This window comes from Pongo pygmaeus, chromosome 7 (assembly GCF_028885625.2).
Source record: "Pongo pygmaeus isolate AG05252 chromosome 7, NHGRI_mPonPyg2-v2.0_pri, whole genome shotgun sequence".
Lineage (NCBI taxonomy): Eukaryota > Metazoa > Chordata > Mammalia > Primates > Hominidae > Pongo > Pongo pygmaeus.
Window position 1 is genome coordinate 94,408,022 of NC_072380.2, and position 19,065 is coordinate 94,427,086.

Consider the following 19,065-nt stretch of genomic DNA (forward strand, 5'->3'; position numbering starts at 1 on the left):
TTACCTGTATTTTAATAATGGGACTTTTATTAGTATTAGAAATTTTTTTGTCTTACAGCGTCCATTGTGTTGTTAAATCTTTAATTGCTTTCTTTTTCCCATATCATTTCTTTAATAGAACATCCATGAACTTTTATACAGATAATCTAGGAAATAATGATAGACTCTTTAGTCCTGAACTGAGGTAGAGTAAAATAGTAGATTTTTGTTAAGTCAATCAAATCATGATATTCATTGCAATTGTTTCATAACATATTTTGATGGAACCATAATAGGATCTTCCTTTTAAGCCATACTTTACTTTCAATCTACTATAGACACAATCTGCTAGAAGCTGACAGCATATCTATATTGGAGAGCAAACAATTCAACTTATACCAAAGAGATCCCAGATTTCCAAATTTGTGTGTGAATCCTGGCATTACAAAGAAAGATTGGTTTAAACAGATGCCTGCCCAACTATAAATAGAAGAACAGAAAAAAATAATTCAGAAGAAAAAAAATTAAGAAAACATTATCATGTCACTAATTTGGCTTATATTATAGTTGAAGTTGGTTTGATTGCATAATTACAGGATGTAAGCATGAAATATGATCATGTGCTTTATGTTAGAAAAGCTTTTGTCAGGAGACTGAGCCAGGAGTCTCAGGAGCCTTACTATACTTGGAAAAGCATCTTCATCTAGGGATTGGAGAAGGAAATAGAATAGAGAAGAAGAAGGAACCAACATTTATTAAGTGCCTGTCACTTGATAGATTCTATACAGAACATATGTTCTCCCGTTTGATATGTATAACCCATTAAAGTAGGGAGTGTCATCTCCAACAGATAGATGAGGAAAGGAAAAAAGAAAACTTTGAAGAATAATATAAGTTGCAAAAAAGTCTTAGGCTTTTAGCCAACAGAGAAAGGACTGGAACTCAGCCATGTCTGTCTGCCAGGCCTGAGTTTGTAGCGGTTGCTGAACCTGATGTTGGCAAAGAAAGCAGCACATGTAGCAGAAGACCCATTATTATGTTTGTCACTTTATGGGTTCATGATAACTGCTAGAGAAAGGAACCCTTGGTAATGCAGGCACAAATTTAGAAAATATTATTTATTGAAGATTATGTTTTGACATATTATTTAATGGAAGTTAAGCCTCAGCTGACTTTATTTCCTAAACCTTGTGTAACACAAATACTTCTGAAACAGTTATTCAGAAACCATCTGAGGGTGTTAATTTTACTAAGAGACACATGCTAGTGTTATGAAAGCACACAAATGGTGAACATCACTTTAAGAGTGATTTTCAAACTTGCGTTTTTAAATTTATTTTAAAATGTGACTCACAGTAAGAAAAATTCACTTTCTTTCATTACCAACACACACACACAAACAAAAAAGTACTAAACATTAACTACACGTATTGCATATTCTATTCTATTTTTATTTTATTTTATTTTTATTTATTTCTTTTACTTTTTTTATTATTATACTTTAAGTTTTAGGGTACATGTGCACAATGTGCAGGTTAGTTACATATGTATACATGTGCCATGCTGGTGTGCTGCACCCATTAACTCGCCATTTAGCATTATATCTCCTAATGCTGTCCCTCCCCACTCCCCCCACCCCACAACAGTCCCCAGAGTGTGATGTTCCCCTTCCTGTGTCCATGTGTTCTTATTGTTCAATTCCCATCTATGAGTGAGAACGTGCGGTGTTTGGTTTTTTGTCCTTGCGATAGTTTACTGAGAATGATGATTTCCAATTTCATCCATGTCCCCACAAAGGACATGAACTCATCATTTTTGATGGCTGCATAGTATTCCATGGTGTATATGTGCCACATTTTCTTAATCCAGTCTATCATTGTTGGATATCTGGGTTTGTTCCAAGTCTTTGCTATTGTGAATAGTGCCGCAATAAACATACATGTGCATGTGTCTTTATAGCAGCATGATTTATAGTCCTTTGGGTATATACCCAGTAATAGGATGGCTGGCTATTCTATTCTATTCCATTCCATTCCAATTCATGCCATGCCATAATATTCTCCCACATTCTTTTAAAGTACTGTTATAGACAATTAGTTTCATAACACATGATGGGTCATGACTTCTAGTTTGAAAATTACTTATTAAAATCTATCATGTAAAGCTTCCCAGAGAATATAAACTTAAATCCATAAACCTAGAGTAAGAAAATAAGTGGAAGGTAGCTAGGCAAAAAGTGGGGGATATGTGGTGGTGTGCAACTGTGCTCCAGGCAGAGAAAACAAAAGGCGTGGAGCTCCAAAATTGGAAAGGAGTTTGCTGAGTTCAGAAAACTAAGAGAAGGGTCAGTGCAACTAGAGTATACTGACAGAGTTGGAGAGGTATATGAGTGAATCTATATGCATATAGCTCACAGCAATGTAGACCATATTAATAATAACTTTTTTCATGGGTTATATTGGAGGAAAGAGTACTAACGTGATTAGATTTGCTTTATGAAGAAGCGATCCTGAAGGCAAAGTGGAGAAAGATCTTAGAAGGGTCAAGAGTGGATATTGTAAGAACAGTTATGAGGTGGTTGCATTCAGCTTGGCGAGAGATACGGTCATTTAGAATAGGCTGGTACAGGAGGGTTGGAGGAAAGTAAATGGATTAAAATATATTTAGGAAATAAGAACAAAAGTTGGTTGAGGAGACACAGTAAAAGAGAATGACGGGTTAAGGACAAAAGTTATAATAATTGCTAAAAATAGTTACGTTTGTCAGACTCTTTCCAATGCAACCTGTGTGTTAAATTGGGCTTTCAAATATATATATATATATATTTTCTCTGAATGTAACTCACATTAAGAAACATATTTTATACAAACTTATACATGCATCCCTTTATAAAACAGCACCTCTCAGATTTCTAATTTAACAATTGGGTAAAGTGTAGTGCTAGAAACTGAAATAAAATATAATGGAAAATTCTGTTTTTAGACGGAAAATGGGGGATGATGAGTTTGTTTATGAATATAATAAACTTTAGATGTTTCAGTGTGGATATGAGCTTAGAAGAATTATCTAGGTTATAGATAAAATATTTGGGAGTGTTCATTGCATAGATAAAAATGAAAGCTTATGGACTGAATGATATCACCTGGACAGAGAAGACAGAATGAAAAGGAAATGATGCTCTGATAGTTAATATTGAGTGTCAACTTGATTGGGTGGAAGGATGCAAAGTACTGTTCCTGGGTGTGTCTCTGAGGGTGTTGCCAAGGGAGATTAACCTTTGAGTCAGTGGACTGGGAGAGGCAGACCCACTGCAATCTGGGTGGGCACCATCTAATCAGCTGCCAGTGTGGCTAGAATAAAGTAGGCAGAAGAAAGTGGTAGGAGCTGACTTGCCGAGTCGTCCAGCCTTCATCTTCCTCCCGTGCTGGATGCTTCCTGCCCTGGAATATCAGACTCTAAGTTCTTCAGCTTTTGAACTCTTGGACTTCTATCAGTGCTTTGTCAGGGGCTCTCAGGCCTTCAGCCACAGACTGAAGGCTGCACTGTCAGCTTCCCTACTTTTGAGGTTTTGAGACTAGGACTAGCTTCCTTACTCCTTAGCTTGCAGGTGACCTATCATAGGACTTCACCTTGTGATCATGTGAGTCAATTCTCCTTAATAAACTCCTCTTCATATATACATCTATCCTATTAGTAATGTCCCTTTAGAGAACCCTGACTAATGCAGAGGCTCAGTTTGGAGACTTGGGCAATTCCAATACTTAATGGCCAAATTGAGGAGGAAGATCTGGAAAAGGAGTCTGAAAGGAGTGGCCTGAGACAAAAGATGAGTGTATCAGGATTGGTAATAAAGCATTTCAAATACCACTGTAAAGTTAAATAAAGTAAGAATAATAAAAATCTCTTCGGAACTTAGATATATGAGTTTTAGTGCACTTGTCAAGAGAGGTGAGAACTGTGGTGGAATGTGCATGGGTGGTAAATATGTGATGTAGACAAACTGTATTTATTCTGTTGTTAGGTGAAATTCACAAGCTAATATGTTTTTATGGAAACAATCCCCTTTTTCAGATAGTTAAAACTCTAGCCAAAATTAAAGCAAGGCCCACTAAGTCTAAGGGTGGAAGTCTGTCAAACTGTGAAGACCCACCCTGTCATCATAATAAGCGAATGCATGTAAGAGAAGCCACAGCACAATGAAGATAGCAGTGAAGTAAGGAGGGTCTTCTGACAGCGTGATCAAAGTGTTTCAGGAGTTGGGAGAAGAGAAAGAGTTGGAGGCATGAGGAGTGGAGCAGTGTGGGGAGGAGAAGCTCTCCTTGTAAGGCATGGACGTACATTTGGCCTCCTCGCTATGCTCTTGAGACTGTAGGGTTTCTCTTGGATGATGTGGCAACTACATCAGAATAAAATAGAAGCTCATACTTTTCTCAGTTGCCTTAGACCTGGCCCCTAATGTTCAGGAACACAGGGACATTGTCACCCATGCTATGGAACAGATTTTGAGGTTAGAGCAGATTTAAGAGAGAAATGTAAATAAATACATGAGGACTATTATGTACAGAAAACTCCTTAAAGAGGTTTGCCTGTGAGGAGAAGGAGAAGCTAGATCAATATTTGGGGGGGTTTCTTTAAGGTTGAAGAAATATTTTTTTCTTTTTGTTTCTTTTCCTGTCATTTAATATTATTCAATTTGATATATTTTCTTTTTTTTTATGTTGGTTCTTTTTTTTTATTATTATATGAACAGACACTTCTCAAAAGAAGACATTTATGCAGCCAAAAGACACATGAAAAAATGCTCATCATCACTGGCCATCAGAGAAATGCAAATGAAAACCACAATGAGATACCATCTCATATCAGTTAGAATGGCGATCATTAAAAAGTCAGGAAACAACAGATGCTGGAGAGGATGTGGGGAAATAGGAACACTTTTACACTGTTGGTGGGACTGTAAACTAGTTCAACCATTGTGGAAGTCAGTGTGGCGATTCCTCAGGGATCTAGAACTAGAAATACCATTTGACCCAGCCATCCCATTACTGGGTATATACCCAAAGGACTATAAATCATGCTGCTATAAAGACACATGCACATGTATGTTTATTGCGGCACTATTCACAATAGCAAAGACTTGGAACAAACCCAAATATCCAACAATGATAGACTGGATTAAGAAAATGTGGCGCATATACACCATGGAATACTATGCAGCCATCAAAAATGATGAGTTCATGTCCTTTGTAGGGACATGGATGAAATTGGAAATCATCATTCTCAGTAAACTATCGCAAGGACAAAAAACCAAACACTGCATGTTCTCACTCATAGATGGGAATTGAACAATGAGAACACATGGACACAGGAAGGGGAACATCACACTCTGGGGACTGTTGTGGGGTGGGGGGAGTGGGGAGGGATAGCATTAGGAGATATACCTAATGCTAAATGGCGAGTTAATGGGTGCAGCACACCAGCATGGCACATGTATACATATGTAACTAACCTGCACATTGTGCACATGTACCCTAAAACTTAAAGTATAATAATAAAAAAAAAAGAAATATTTTTTTCTTAAGGAATAAGGCTGCCTCATTCATTGTAATGGAAAGAAAGGTGGAAAATAGGGAGCTATTTCAGGTAGGCCCACAGCTGTGGTGGTGCAAAGTTGAGAGGGTTGTCTTCTGAAGAATTTTATATTCTCTGTGAAATATATAGAGAAAATAGGTAGTGAGATAATTTCTTGGGAGAGAGAGAAATGGCAGAAGATGAGTGAACAAGCAAAACCTAACAGAATCCCAGAGAAGGGTTGAAGACTCAGTTTAGCTTATAATGGTTTTAATCTTCTCAGTTGTGTAAAATTTCCCTCAGCTCCACAGCTTGCACAGGGGAGGCAGAAGGATGGATGCCTCCCGGCTTAGGATATTGGCAGAGGTGTAACTAAAGGACAATAGGGGAAATTTGGTTCAGCATATTAGCAAAAGGATGACTAAACTAATGAATCATGAACTCTAATTGGTAGACTGGAATTAAAATGAATTCAAATGCAAAAATGTTTCTGACTTTTTAAATTTCTGAATTCATCTTGAGCTAGACTTCTCATTTCTTCAGGGTGGAAAAACAAATTTACCAATAGAGGCTAACTCAATCTTCTCTTTTAACAGTCTCATTTGGAGCAAATTTTCCATTAATTAGTTAAAAAATTCCTTTTATAAATGTTTCTCCTCAACTCAAGAAATCTCATTTTTATTTCTTTTTTTTTTTTTTTTCCAGAAGGCCTTTTGGTAGAGGAGCTCAATAGCAAATTAGTGGGAGACAAGGACACTTCAATCTGCCTTTTGTCTGTATTCTTCTTATTCTCCTCTTTGGCTTTTTTCAGTAGTTGGAAATGTTTATGTCAGTGTCTTGTCTGAATAGGAATGACTACCATATCAGATCATCTCCTTTCTCCAGGAATAATGAGGTAAAATGGAAATCTTGGCAATAACAAGACTGGTGTGGGGTTTGAGTTATCAACACCAACTTGAAATCATCTAAAACAAGCATAAATTGGAGTGGAGATTGAGACCATGATGCAAAAAGCCTTCAATAGATGAGGCAAGTGTTCCAGAGTGGTGGCAAAGAGATTTTAAATACCATTTCAGTAGAGACACTTTAATCATAAAGTAATAAAATTGAAGGGAATGAATATAATATAGATACTTTTTAGAGGTAGAATGCAAGGGAAATTTATAGCTAGAAGTTGATAAAAGATAATAATCTTGGAATTTTTATGCTAAGATTTGCTGAAGAAGATATGATCTCTGACATACTCTGGAAGTTTTTTCATTGATCTCCAAATGTTACAGTGGCATGGAGAAAATTTTTTTCTTCACTTTTCGATAGATAAGGGGTGGAAAAAGTATATGATTAATTTGGAGGAAGGCATCAAGATGCTCTTCCCTCCTTTGTTTCTTTGCTCCTAATCTAATAGCTTTGCAAGATCTGGAGTCACCAAGGTTACTGCCAAAAGCGATGTCTGCTCTTTATTGGCATTTTAAACAACAGGATATGGAAACAAGCTATGAATAGCAATCACTATGATTTTTTTTGTATTTTGACCAAAAAGAGATACTGAAATATCCTTGGGCAAATGGACCTTGCTGAAGGTGGTTTTCAAATATCTTACCCTGCTGTCTTGGGTATAAAATGCAGGAAGGCAGTGGGGCATTGTGAGGGGGTTGAAGATTGAGACATAAGCAACTCCTGGCTATATGTCAACTGAGACATACTTTGAAATTTACTGTGTTATTGTAATTAACTAAACACTTGATTTAATTTGTAGTTCCTTCAATTATGGAAAAGAATCTGGTGGATAATTTTTGAAATTTCCAAGGTTTCATTGAGTGGTAGATTTAATCTATTATAAAATGCATTTACATGTAAGACTGATTAATTTCTTTTTCGAAAATAATTCCAGACGATGCTATGAATAAAGTTCCATATTATGCAAAGCAATCCTAAAAAATATATGAACCAAACTGTTATGATTAATTCAAAGTTATCATGTGGTGGGTGTCTCTTTATTTACAGTCATTAGAATTTACGCTGTTTTCAGAAATTATACCTTATTACATGGCTTATTTTTCTCTAATGCTAAAGGTGTTTCCTAATTACAGAATAATTAAATGTAATTTATCAAATAGAAATAAAGACAAAACCAGTAATCAGAGACTCTTCCTCCATTCACAGATATTCATTGAAGGTGTATCATGTAATTAGTTTACCAGTGTTTACTCTAGAACAAGTAGAATAAAATTGTCTTCATTTTTCCTTTCATCATCTGACAACATGCTTAGAATTCATTTGCATAGCTTTACAATGGAAGTCATTACCCTCATCATAGATCCACTGTTGTGTAATCAGCAATAAAAAAGTGAAGTTTATGAAGAAGATAGAGACAAGAAGATGGATTTATTGTTGAATGAAAGAGTTCAAAGTTTCTATTTTTTTGGAGAGATCAAGAAAGTTTTCTTTTTTTTTTAACAGAATGTTAATTTATTTTATATTGATACAGAAAGAGTAAAGGATTTTGAATAATGCAATTAAAAATCTACTATATGCTGTAAAATAGTGACAAACTTTAGCTTGTATCAGAATCTCCTGGAGGGCTTCTTAAAACAGAGATTAATGGGCTCCACTTTTAATTTTTGATTCAGTAGGTCTTGAATGGGGTCCTTGACTTTGCATTTCTTTTTTTTTTTTTTTTTGGTGAGATCCAATTTCATGTTTTTTTTTTTTTAATATACTTTAAGTTCTGGGATACGTGTGTAGAACATGCAGGTTTGTTACATAGGTATACACATGCCATGGTGGTTTGCTGCACCTATCAACCCATCATCTATATTAGGTATTTATCCTAATGCTATCCCTCCCCTAGCCTCTCACCCCCTGACAGGCCCTGATGTGTGATATTCCCCTCCCTGTGTCGTGTGTTCTCTTTGTTCAGCTCCCACTTATGAGTGAGAACATGCGGTGTTTGGTTTTCTGTTCCTGTGTTAGTTTGCTGAGAATGATGGTTTCCAGCTTCATCCATGTCCCTGCAAAGGACATGAACTCACCCTTTTTTATGGCTGCATAGTATTCCATGATATATATGTACCACATTTGGGTTCTAGAAATGTTAACATGGAACTCTTGTAATCTTGAGTTTAGGCAAATTCCCAAGAAGACAGATTCTGTTTACTCCTACACATAAGAAAGTGAGATAGAATACTGAGACATGACTTACAAATGAAATAGCCCCAAACTAATGTTGTCCACTTGTTTCCTCACACATCCTCACCCATCCAAAAGCAATAAAGCGATTAAAGTTGGATAGGCTAGGCAGTGGGAGATAGATTTCTTCATACATGGTAGGCTTTATGTTCTTCCTCTTCCCCAGGGTGCTAGTGGGCTGTGTGTGTGTGTGTGTGTGTGTGTGTTGGGGTGGTTGTTTTTCTCATCTCCTATCTATTAAGAGGCACTTCATGAAACCTCCTGGAAATCCAGATATGTGTATCTGTGGTTTGGAGAACACAGAAGCTGGGGCAGTATCTGCTTACCAAGCAACTAAATGAAAAGTAAGATGTATTTACGAAGTAACTACACTCATGCTAATTTTTGTCAAAGGTGTATATAACCCAGTTTTGCTCTTTTGACAAAACTGTTATATTTATCTATATTATATACATTTAATATAGTGGATTAGCTTCCCAATTAGCAACTATCTAACTGGTTTGAGTTCAAGGTAGGGAAACATCCCCATTTATCCACCTCCTCACTACAATTCTTTCTCAACTCTTGGTTTCCTATTGTAATGTTTCTCCATTTATAGTGGTTAAAAGCATAGGCATTGGGATCAGACGCACTTGAAACACACACACACAGAGCACACACACACACCACACACACACACACACACACACACACACGGCGGGGGGCAGACAGATTTATTATGAGGAATTGACTCTTGTGATTATGGAGACTGAGAAGTCCCATGATCTGTTGTCTGCAAACTGGAGACCGAGGAGAGCTGGTGGTATAATTCAGCTCCAGTATGGAGGCCTGAGAAACAGGAGAGCCTGTGGTAAAAATAGGACAGGCTGAGGGCAGAAGAGAGTGGGATGAGATGTTCAGCTCATGCAATAAAGCAGAAAATAAGAAGCAAATATCTCCTTCAGCTGTCCTTTGTTTTATTCAGGTCCTTAATAGATGATACCTACCAACAATGGGGAGGGCTATTGGTTTTACTCAGGCCACAAATTCAACAAATACCTTCTAGAGACACCCTCATGGACACACCCTGAAACAATGTTTATCTGGGTATTACATGGCCCAGTCAAATTGACAGATAATTAAAATTAAGCATCACAACCGTTAATCTCAAAAGACTCTTCCTGTGTCCAAGTGTTCTCATTGTTCAATTCCCACCTATGGCGAGTTAATGGGTGCAGCACACTAACATGGCACATGTATACATATGTAACAAATCTGCATGTTGTGCACATGTACCCTAGGATTTAAAGTATAATAAAAAAGAATTATATATATATATATATATATATATAAATCTCAAAACGCTCTGTCACTACATTTCATTGGCAGCTGTCACCTATTATGTGCTAGCCTCTGTGTTAAGTACTTTTGTCCCTAATCTTTCCTATAATTCTAAAAGCATGGTATTATGATCCCTGGAACATACTAGGAAATTATGGTTCAGAGGATTCACACACCTTGCTTAAGGCTGCATAGCTAGTAAGACTTAAAAAAACATCGAAGTTGAAGCCCATGCTCTTTGCATTCTACCGTGATTGCTCAGTTCAGTATATTTTTATTCCCTGAATAGAGACGACAAAACATGGGCATTTCTTTTGAAGAATTAACATATTGATTTCATACCAGCGCTTAAAGGTATTCCTGGAATGAATTTGCCAAAGGAAAAGGGAGAGTATATAGAAAACCTAGAAATAAATGCCAATTAGGTCCACTTCATATTATGGCCTAGAAATTACACTGGTATATGTGCTTAATATTTAAACACATGGAACACAGATCTATCTGCCAGATATATAGAAACCTTAATATTTCTTCTTAGGGAAAGAAAAGAAAATAATTTATCTACCTTCTGTCCTATTATTGATGTGCTATGTTATATCGTATTAGGCAATTTATCTAATATCAAATAAATAGTTGACCCGATGAAGAGCCTTTTAAATTTTTAACTCCCGATCAGTTTTGTTTTTATTTTTTTTCCTTAAGATAATCCTATGCCCAAAGTTTCCATGTCCTAAAATATGTCAAAATTTTATTCTGGGGACACTATTTTTTGAATCATAAAATATAAGTTATATCTTACTACTTCATCATGTAACATTGTTGTATTAGTTTTGAATATAAATTTCAGATGCACAGAAACATTTAAATGGTATTTAAATATCAAACAGGCCACATATTTTTGTACTGGTTATATGCTCAGGGCAGAAAAATTAACATTTCTTGTCTTGTCTGTGGTTATCGGATTTTTTTTCCCTAGAGGGTACATGAACTAATAAATTCTTCTCCCACTTTTCAAAACTGCAACTAAATAAGCAGTTGTTGGGCTTCAGGATTGGCTAATCTGTGTAATACTCCTCTGCCCCTCAGGAAGCTATCAGTTGCCTATTCTTGTGTAGATAGAACTAAGGTTTTTTCTTAGTTTATATAAATATCGGAAATATACCTTACAAAAACATAATAAAACATGTATATATAAATTATATCATCAAATATTATTTCTAATTTTTATTTTTCTGTTACCTAAATTACACATGCATTCAATACCTAATGCTAGATGACAAGTTGGTGGGTGCAGCGCGCCAGCATGGCACATGTATACATATGTAACTTACCTGCACATTGTGCACATGTACCATAAAACCTAAAGTATAATAATGATAATAATAATAATAATAATAAAAGAAAAAAAAAATCACCCGGGGGGGAGAGAAACTATTGCAAAAACTCAAAAAAAAAAAAAAAAACTAGTCTATAGAGAATGTTTGTGGAATAAATTCAGAGTAAGATCTAGAATATGCATCCCTGATGTGCATATTCCAATATATTATGTTAGACCAATATCTATGATATCCATTCTTAACCTTTAAATTTTGAACTTCATTGATATATTGCTTTTGGAATCTTGAAAATAATTTTTATTTCTCACTTCTTGTTAAAATTTGTGGTGATTCTGTGAAGAAAGTCATTGGTAGCTTGATGGGAATGGCATTGAATCTATAAATTACCTTGGGCAGTATGGCCATTTTCATGATATTGATTCTTCCTACCAATGAATATGGAATGTTCTTCCATTTGTTTCTATCCTCTTTTATATCATCCTCTTTTATATCATCGAGCAGTGGTTTGTAGTTCTTGAAGAGGTCCTTCAGATCCCTTGTAAGTTGGATTCCTAGGTATTTTATTCTCTTTGAAGCAGTTGTGAATGGGAGTTCACTCATGATTTGGCTCTCTGTTTGTCTGTTACTGGTGTATAAGAATGCTCGTGATTTTTGTACATTGATTTTGTATCCTGAGACTTTGCTGAAGTTGCTTATCAGCTTGAGGAGATTTTGGGCTGAGACGATGGGGTTTTCTAGATATAAAATCATGTCATCTGCAAACAGGGACAATTTGACTTCCTCTTTTCCTAATTGAATGCCCTTTATTTCCTTCTCCTGCCTGATTGCCCTGGCCAGAACTTCCAATACTATGTTGAATAGGAGTGGTGAGAGAGGGCATCCCTGTCTTGTGCCAGTTTTCAAAGGGAATGCTTCCAATTTTTGCCCATTCAGTATGATATTGGCTGTGGGTTTGTCATAGATAGCTCTTATTATTTTGAGATACATCCCATCAATACCTAATTTATTGAGCGTTTTTAGCATGAAGGTTGTTGAATTTTGTCAAAGGCCTTTTCTGCATCTATTGAGATAATCATGTGGTTTTTGTCTTTGGTTCTGTTTATATGCTGGGCTACATTTATTGATTTGCATGTGTTGAACCAGCCTTGCATCCCAGGAATGAAGCCCACTTGTTCATGGTGGATAAGCTTTTTGATGTGCTGCTGGATTCGGTTTGCCAGTATTTTATAGAGGATTTTTGCATCAATGTTCATCAAGGATATTGGTCTAAAATTCTCTTTTTTTGTTGTGTCTCTGCCAGGCTTTGGTATCACGATGATGCTGGCCTCATAAAATGAGTTAGGGAGGATTCCCTCTTTTTCTATTGATTGGAATAGTTTCAGAAGGAATGGTATCAGCTCCTCTTTGTACCTCTGGTAGAATTCGACTGTGAATCCATCTGGTCCTGGACTTTTTTTGGTTGGTAAGCTATTGATTATTGCCTCAATTTCAGAGCCTGTTATTGGTCTATTCAGAGATTCAACTTCTTCCTGGTTTAGTCTTGGGAGGATGTATGTGTCGAGGAATTTATCCATTTCTTCTAGATTTTCTAGTTTATTTGCGTAGAGGTGTTTATAGTGTTCTATGATGGTAGTTTGTATTTCTGTGGGATCGGTGGTGCTATCCCCTTTATCATTTTTTATTGCGTTAATTTGATTCTTCTCTCTTTTCTTCTTTATTAGTCTTGCTAGCAGTCTATCAATTTTGTTGATCTTTTCAAAAAACCAGCTCCTGGATTCATTAATCTTTTGAAGCATTTTTTGTGACTCTATTTCCTTCAGTTCTGCTCTGATCTTAGTTATTTCTTGCCCTCTGCTAGCTTTTGAATGTGTTTGCTCTTGCTTTTCTAGCTCTTTTAATTGTGATGTTAGGGTGTCAATTTTAGCTCTTTCCTGCTTTCTCTTGTGGCCATTTAGTGCTATAAATTTCCCTCTTGAAAAAAACTACTTTAAAGTTCATATGGAACCAAAAAAGAGGCCACATCACCAAGTCAATCCTAAGCCAAAATAACAAAGCTGGAGGCATCACACTACCTGACTTCAAACTATACTACAAGGCTACAGGAACCAAAACAGCATGGTAGTGGTACCAAAACAGAGATATAGACCAATGGAACAGAACAGAGCCCTCAGAAATAATGCCGCATATCTACAACTATCTGATCTCTGACAAACCTGAGAAAAACAAGCAATGGGGAAAGGATTCCCTATTTAATAATGGTGCTGGGAAAACTGGCTAGCCATATGTAGAAAGCTGAAACTGGATCCCTTCCTTACACCTTATACAAAAATTAATTCAAGATGGATTAAAGACTTAAATGTTAGACCTAAAACCATAAAAACCCTAGAAGAAAACCTAGGCAGTACCATTCAGGACATAGGCATGGGCAAGGACTTCATGTCTAAAACACCAAAAGCAATGGCAACAAGAGCCAAAATTGACAAATGGGATCTAATTAAACTAAGGAACTTCTGTACAGCAAAGTAATTACCATCAGAGTGAACAGGCAACCTACAGAATGGGAGAAAATTTTTGCAACCTACTCATCTGACAAAGGGCTAATATCCAGAATCTACAATGAACTCCAACAAATTTACAGGAAAAAACAAACAACCCCATCAAAAAGTGGGTGAAGGATATGAACAGACACTTCTCAAAAAAAGACATTTATGCAGCCAAAAAAACACATGAAAAAATGCTCATCATCACTGGCCATCAGAGGAATGCAAATCAAAACCACAATGAGATACCGTCTCACACCAGTTAGAATGGTGATCATTAAAAAGTCAGGAAACAACAGGTGCTGGAGAAGATGTGGAGAAATAGGAAGACTTTCACACTGTTGGTGGGACTGTAAACTAGTTTAACCATTGTGGAAGCCAGTATGGTGATTCCTCAGGGATATAGAACTAGAAATACCATTTGACCCAGCCATCCCATTACTGGGTATATACCCAAAGGATTATAAATCATGCTGGTATAAAGACACATGCATATGTATGCTTATAGCGGCACTATTCACAATAGCAAAGACTTGGAACAAACCTAAATGTCCAACAATGATAGACTGGATTAAGAAAATGTGGCACATATACACCATGGAATACTATGCAGCCATCAAAAATGATGAGTTCATGTCCTTTGTAGGGACATGGATGAAGCTGGAAACCATCATTCTCAGCAAACTATCGCAAGGACAAAAAACCAAACACCGCATGTTCTCACTCATAGGTGGGAATTGAAAAATGAGAACACATGGACACAGGAAGGGGAACATCACACACTGGGGACTGTTGTGGGGTGGGAGGAGGGGGCAGGGATAGCATTAGGAGATATACCTAATGCTAAATGAGGAGTTAATGGGTGCAGCATACCAGCATGGCACATGTATACATATGTAAGAAACCTGCACGTCGTGCACATGTACCCTAAATCTTTAAGTATAATAAAGATAAAATAAAAAAAGATTTATCTATTGCTATATAGCGTACCACCCCAAAACTTATTGGCTTGAATAAAATAAATAAAAATTTTATCTAAAAAAAAATTTGCTGTGATTATTATTTTATTGCTTGGTATCAACCAAAAAAGAATGTAATTGAAAAAAAGCCTAGTGTTCTTATTAATATCTGTATGGGTTCATACTATGTCTAGTGGAATTCATTTCATTGATTTGTATCTTTTTTATATCTTATTTTGCCTGCCTTTTTTTTTTTTTACTATTACTAAACAATCCAAACAAATTTATATACTTTGCACTTAATTTTATAATTCTTTTTCCCATTTTTGCTGACCATGGCAGTATAGGGGCAGATGAGAATGGGGGCATTCTGGGAGTAGTAACATTCTGGATTAAGACCATCAGTATTATATCAAAAATATTTGAGGAATTACACTTCCATGTGAGTGTTTTCAAGGATTTGGGGGAGACACAGAAGTACTGCTATGAAGAGAAGGTAATTTCCACAAAGGTCCTTAAAACTGGTGTTTTATTTAAATAGGAATCTTTACATATTTAGGATAATGTGTTGACATTTGGAAGTTCTTTGTTTTTGATATTAATGTTTCAGTTTTAATACCTTTTCCCTATAAAAAATAGAAAAGGATTGCTGCATTTTATGTTTGGTTTATTCTGGGATTTAGAAATACTCTACACCACAAACTGAAACCCCCAAATGTTAATGATGAAGTTCAGCACTGTCTGAGTGAGGAAGGCTGTGAGGCAGTTGGGTGAAGTATGTGGGTGAATGATTATTTCTTTTTTTTTTCCTAGACCACAAGGTGTAGAAGCAGGACATTCTGCTTTTTCTCTTGTCTGGGACAACTTGGGGGCCCAAGCCTCTCAAAGTGAGCACTCCAGCAGACAAGTAAGAGAAAACCAATGAGGGGAATGTCATACAGTGAGCTGTGTCTCTTTAGCTTCTGCTTATTGTCCCACTTGATCTAGTACACACAGTAGTATTTTTACAAAACTCAGAACCAACAAAATTGGCTGGAAAGGGCATTGGAAGCTGAGCTTACCCCTCATGATTCCTGTCTCCCAAATTGAAGTCAAGGTTAAAATAACCCAGTGGTGAACATCATATCATCCAAAGCTGTCTGTACAAGGTGGAAATGTTCTCATAAGCAGTTTTGCAGACAAGAAAAATACTGGCTTGTGTAAATTGCTAGCTCAGCCCTTTTGTGACATGATTACAAAATAAGGACTCTGATTTTATTTCTTATGTCTTTTATACCAAGTGAATGAGGGAGTGAAAAACATCTTACAGAATCTGTCTCAGGGATCAGGAGCCTTGCCTTGAGTTCTCTATTTCTAGGATAAGAATAGGGAAAAAACCCTACACATGCTCAATTTTAACTTTAGTGTCAAGGCTAACTCTTAGTTCCTGCCATCTCTTATCGTTTTTTGTTGTTGTTGTTATCTTACCGTTTTTTGCTGAACCCCTTTTTCTTTGAACTCTTTTTGTCTTCTCTCTCTTTTAAATTGTATACATTAAGGTGTACAACATGAAATTTTGCTATACATACATTAGTGAAATGAATACTGTAGTCAAGCAAATTATTCTACTCATCACCCTCCATAGTTACCTTTGTGTATACATGTGTGGTAACAGCTCCTAAAATAAACTCTCTTAGCAATTTTTCTATATACAACAAATTGTTATCAACGATTGTCCTCATGCTGTACGTTAGCTCTTTAGATTTATGTATCCTACATAGCTGCAAATGTATACTCTTTGACCTCCTTCCCTCCCTGTCCCTAGCCAGATTTACATATGTTGTTTTAAAGGACAGGCTTTACTTTTATAAGACTGAACAATATTCCATTATATCCATTTATTTGTCTATTCATCCACTGAGGAACTCTTAGTTTGATTCCATACCTTAGCTATTGTGAATAGTGTTGTGATAAACATGGAAATGCAGATATTTCTAGAAGGTGCTGATTTAATTTCTTTTGGGAATATACCCAGTAGTGAGATTGGTGGGCACAAATAAGTAAAAAGGTATGTTTATAGATTGATAGAATGAATGTTGTTAAAATGTCCATACTACCAAGGCAACACACACATTCAACACAATTCCTATCAAAATTCTAATCATATTTTTCACAGAAATAGAAAAAAAGATCCTAAAATTCGCACTAAATCAAAAAAGCCCTCGAATAGCCAAAACAATCTTGAGAGAGAAAAATGAAGTTGGAGGCATCATACGTCTTGATTTCAAATTATATTGTTACTGAAACACCAGGGGTTTGGCCTAGCTCCTGCTGCTCACTCCACAAAAAGCCAATCACTGAGACAATGATTATTGCAAAGGAAGAAGACTGTAATTGGGTGCTGCAGCTAAGGAGATAGGAGATCAGCCTCAAATCCATCTCCCTGACTGACTAAAATTAGGGGTTTCTTTCTTTTTTTTTTTTTTCTTTTTCTGAGATGGAGTCTTGCTCTGTTGCCCAGGCTGGAGTGCAGTGGTGCAATCTTGGCTCACTGCAACCTCCTCCTCCTGGATTCAAGCAATTCTTCTGCCTCAGCCTCCCAAGTAGCTGGGATTACAGGCACGCGCCACCACGCCTGGCTAATTTTTGTATTCTTAGTAGAGACGGGGTTTCTATAGCAGGGAAGAAATGTAACTATGTATAGGGAAACAGGAACTGGGAAAGGGCAAGGAATCAATTATGAAGAATGAGGGGCAGGGCTTCTCATTGTCTGGATGTGATGATCTGGTGAGTTTCAGTTATTTGGTATTTTGAGAGGCCTGGGGGTCCTTTCCTGAGAAAGGAAGTCAGATAAAATGAATGTAAGTTTCAAGCTTTAAGAGCAGAAGAGTCAATTTCTATGTTTATGCAAAAAAAAAACTATCTATGAGACTATTGGGTTGGTTTCAATAGGGCAAAGCTATAGTAATCAGAATACAGTACTGACATGAAAACCGACACACAGACCAATAGAACAGAATAAAGGTTCTGTTTCTAACAGAAATAAATAAACCTAAGCAAGGGTAACTAATTTTCAACAAGGCCAAGAAGACACATGGGAAAAAGAATAGCTTCCTCACTAAATGGTGTTGGGAAAACTGGATATCCACATGCAAAAGAATACAATGGGGCCCTTATCTTACACCATACACAAAAATATACTGAAAATGGATTAAAGACCTAAAAATAAGACCTGAAACTGTAAAACTTCTAGAAGAAAACACAGGAGAAAAACTCCTTAATATCAGTTTCAGTGTCTTTGTCAGTTTGGGCAGCCATAACAAAATATCTACATTTCTCAAAGCTCTGGAGGCTGGGAAGTCCAGGATGATGTGCCAGCTGATTTGGTGTCTACTGAGGGCCTGTCCCATTGATGTAATCTACTTGGGGAATCCTTGCATGGTGGAAAAGGGTGAAGGGCAAAAGGCAATGAACACTGTGTCTTCACATGGTGGAGGAGATGGAAAGGCTGGGTAGATTTCTGAAACCTCTTATGTAAAGGCACTAATCTCATTCCTGAGGGAGTACTGATGCCCAGTCACCTCCTAAAGGCCCTCCCTCTTAACACCATCACCTTGGGGTGTAAGTTTCAACATATGAGTTTTGGAAGGACACATAGATTCAAACCATAGCATTCCACCCTTGGCCTCCTAAAAGTTATGTCTTTCTTACATACAAAATACATTCATTCTATCCCCATAGCTCCAAAAGTTTTAACTTTTTTTAGCACCAATTCAAAAGTCTAGAATCCAGAGTCTCTTCTAAATATCAACTAAATCAGATATACATAAGTCCCAAAGATGTGTTTCATCTTGAGGAAATTGCTCTTCTACTATAAATCTGTGAAATCAAATAAGTTATATGCATCCAAAATGCAATGGTTAGACAGGCACAAGACAGACATTTATATTTCAAAAGAGAACAGCACAAAAGAAAAAAGAGGTAATAGGTCCTAAGTAAGTCTAAAACCCAACAGGGCAAACATATTAATCTTGAGGCTTGAGAAATAATTTTTGAGTCCATGTCCTGCTTTCCAGACACACTCTAGTGGGGGTTGGGCCACCAAGGCTTCAGGCAACCCCACTTCCTTGGCTTTGCTGGGTGCAGCCCATATGGCAGTTCTGAGGGATTGGAGCCTTGTGACTGCAGCTC

At 36.7% G+C, this 19,065-nt stretch overlaps 1 long non-coding RNA gene across 1 annotated transcript in view; it reads right to left on the reverse strand.

Moving 5' to 3' along the window:
* Positions 1 to 9,438: 9,438 nt before the first annotated feature.
* The window catches only part of LOC129042802 (uncharacterized), a 64,575-nt gene continuing 54,948 nt past the window's right edge, over positions 9,439 to 19,065 (reverse strand). Inside the window, exon 3 of the long non-coding RNA XR_008504207.2 lies at positions 9,439 to 9,584. This is a non-coding gene — a long non-coding RNA (uncharacterized LOC129042802). The remainder of the gene's footprint in view (positions 9,585 to 19,065) is intronic.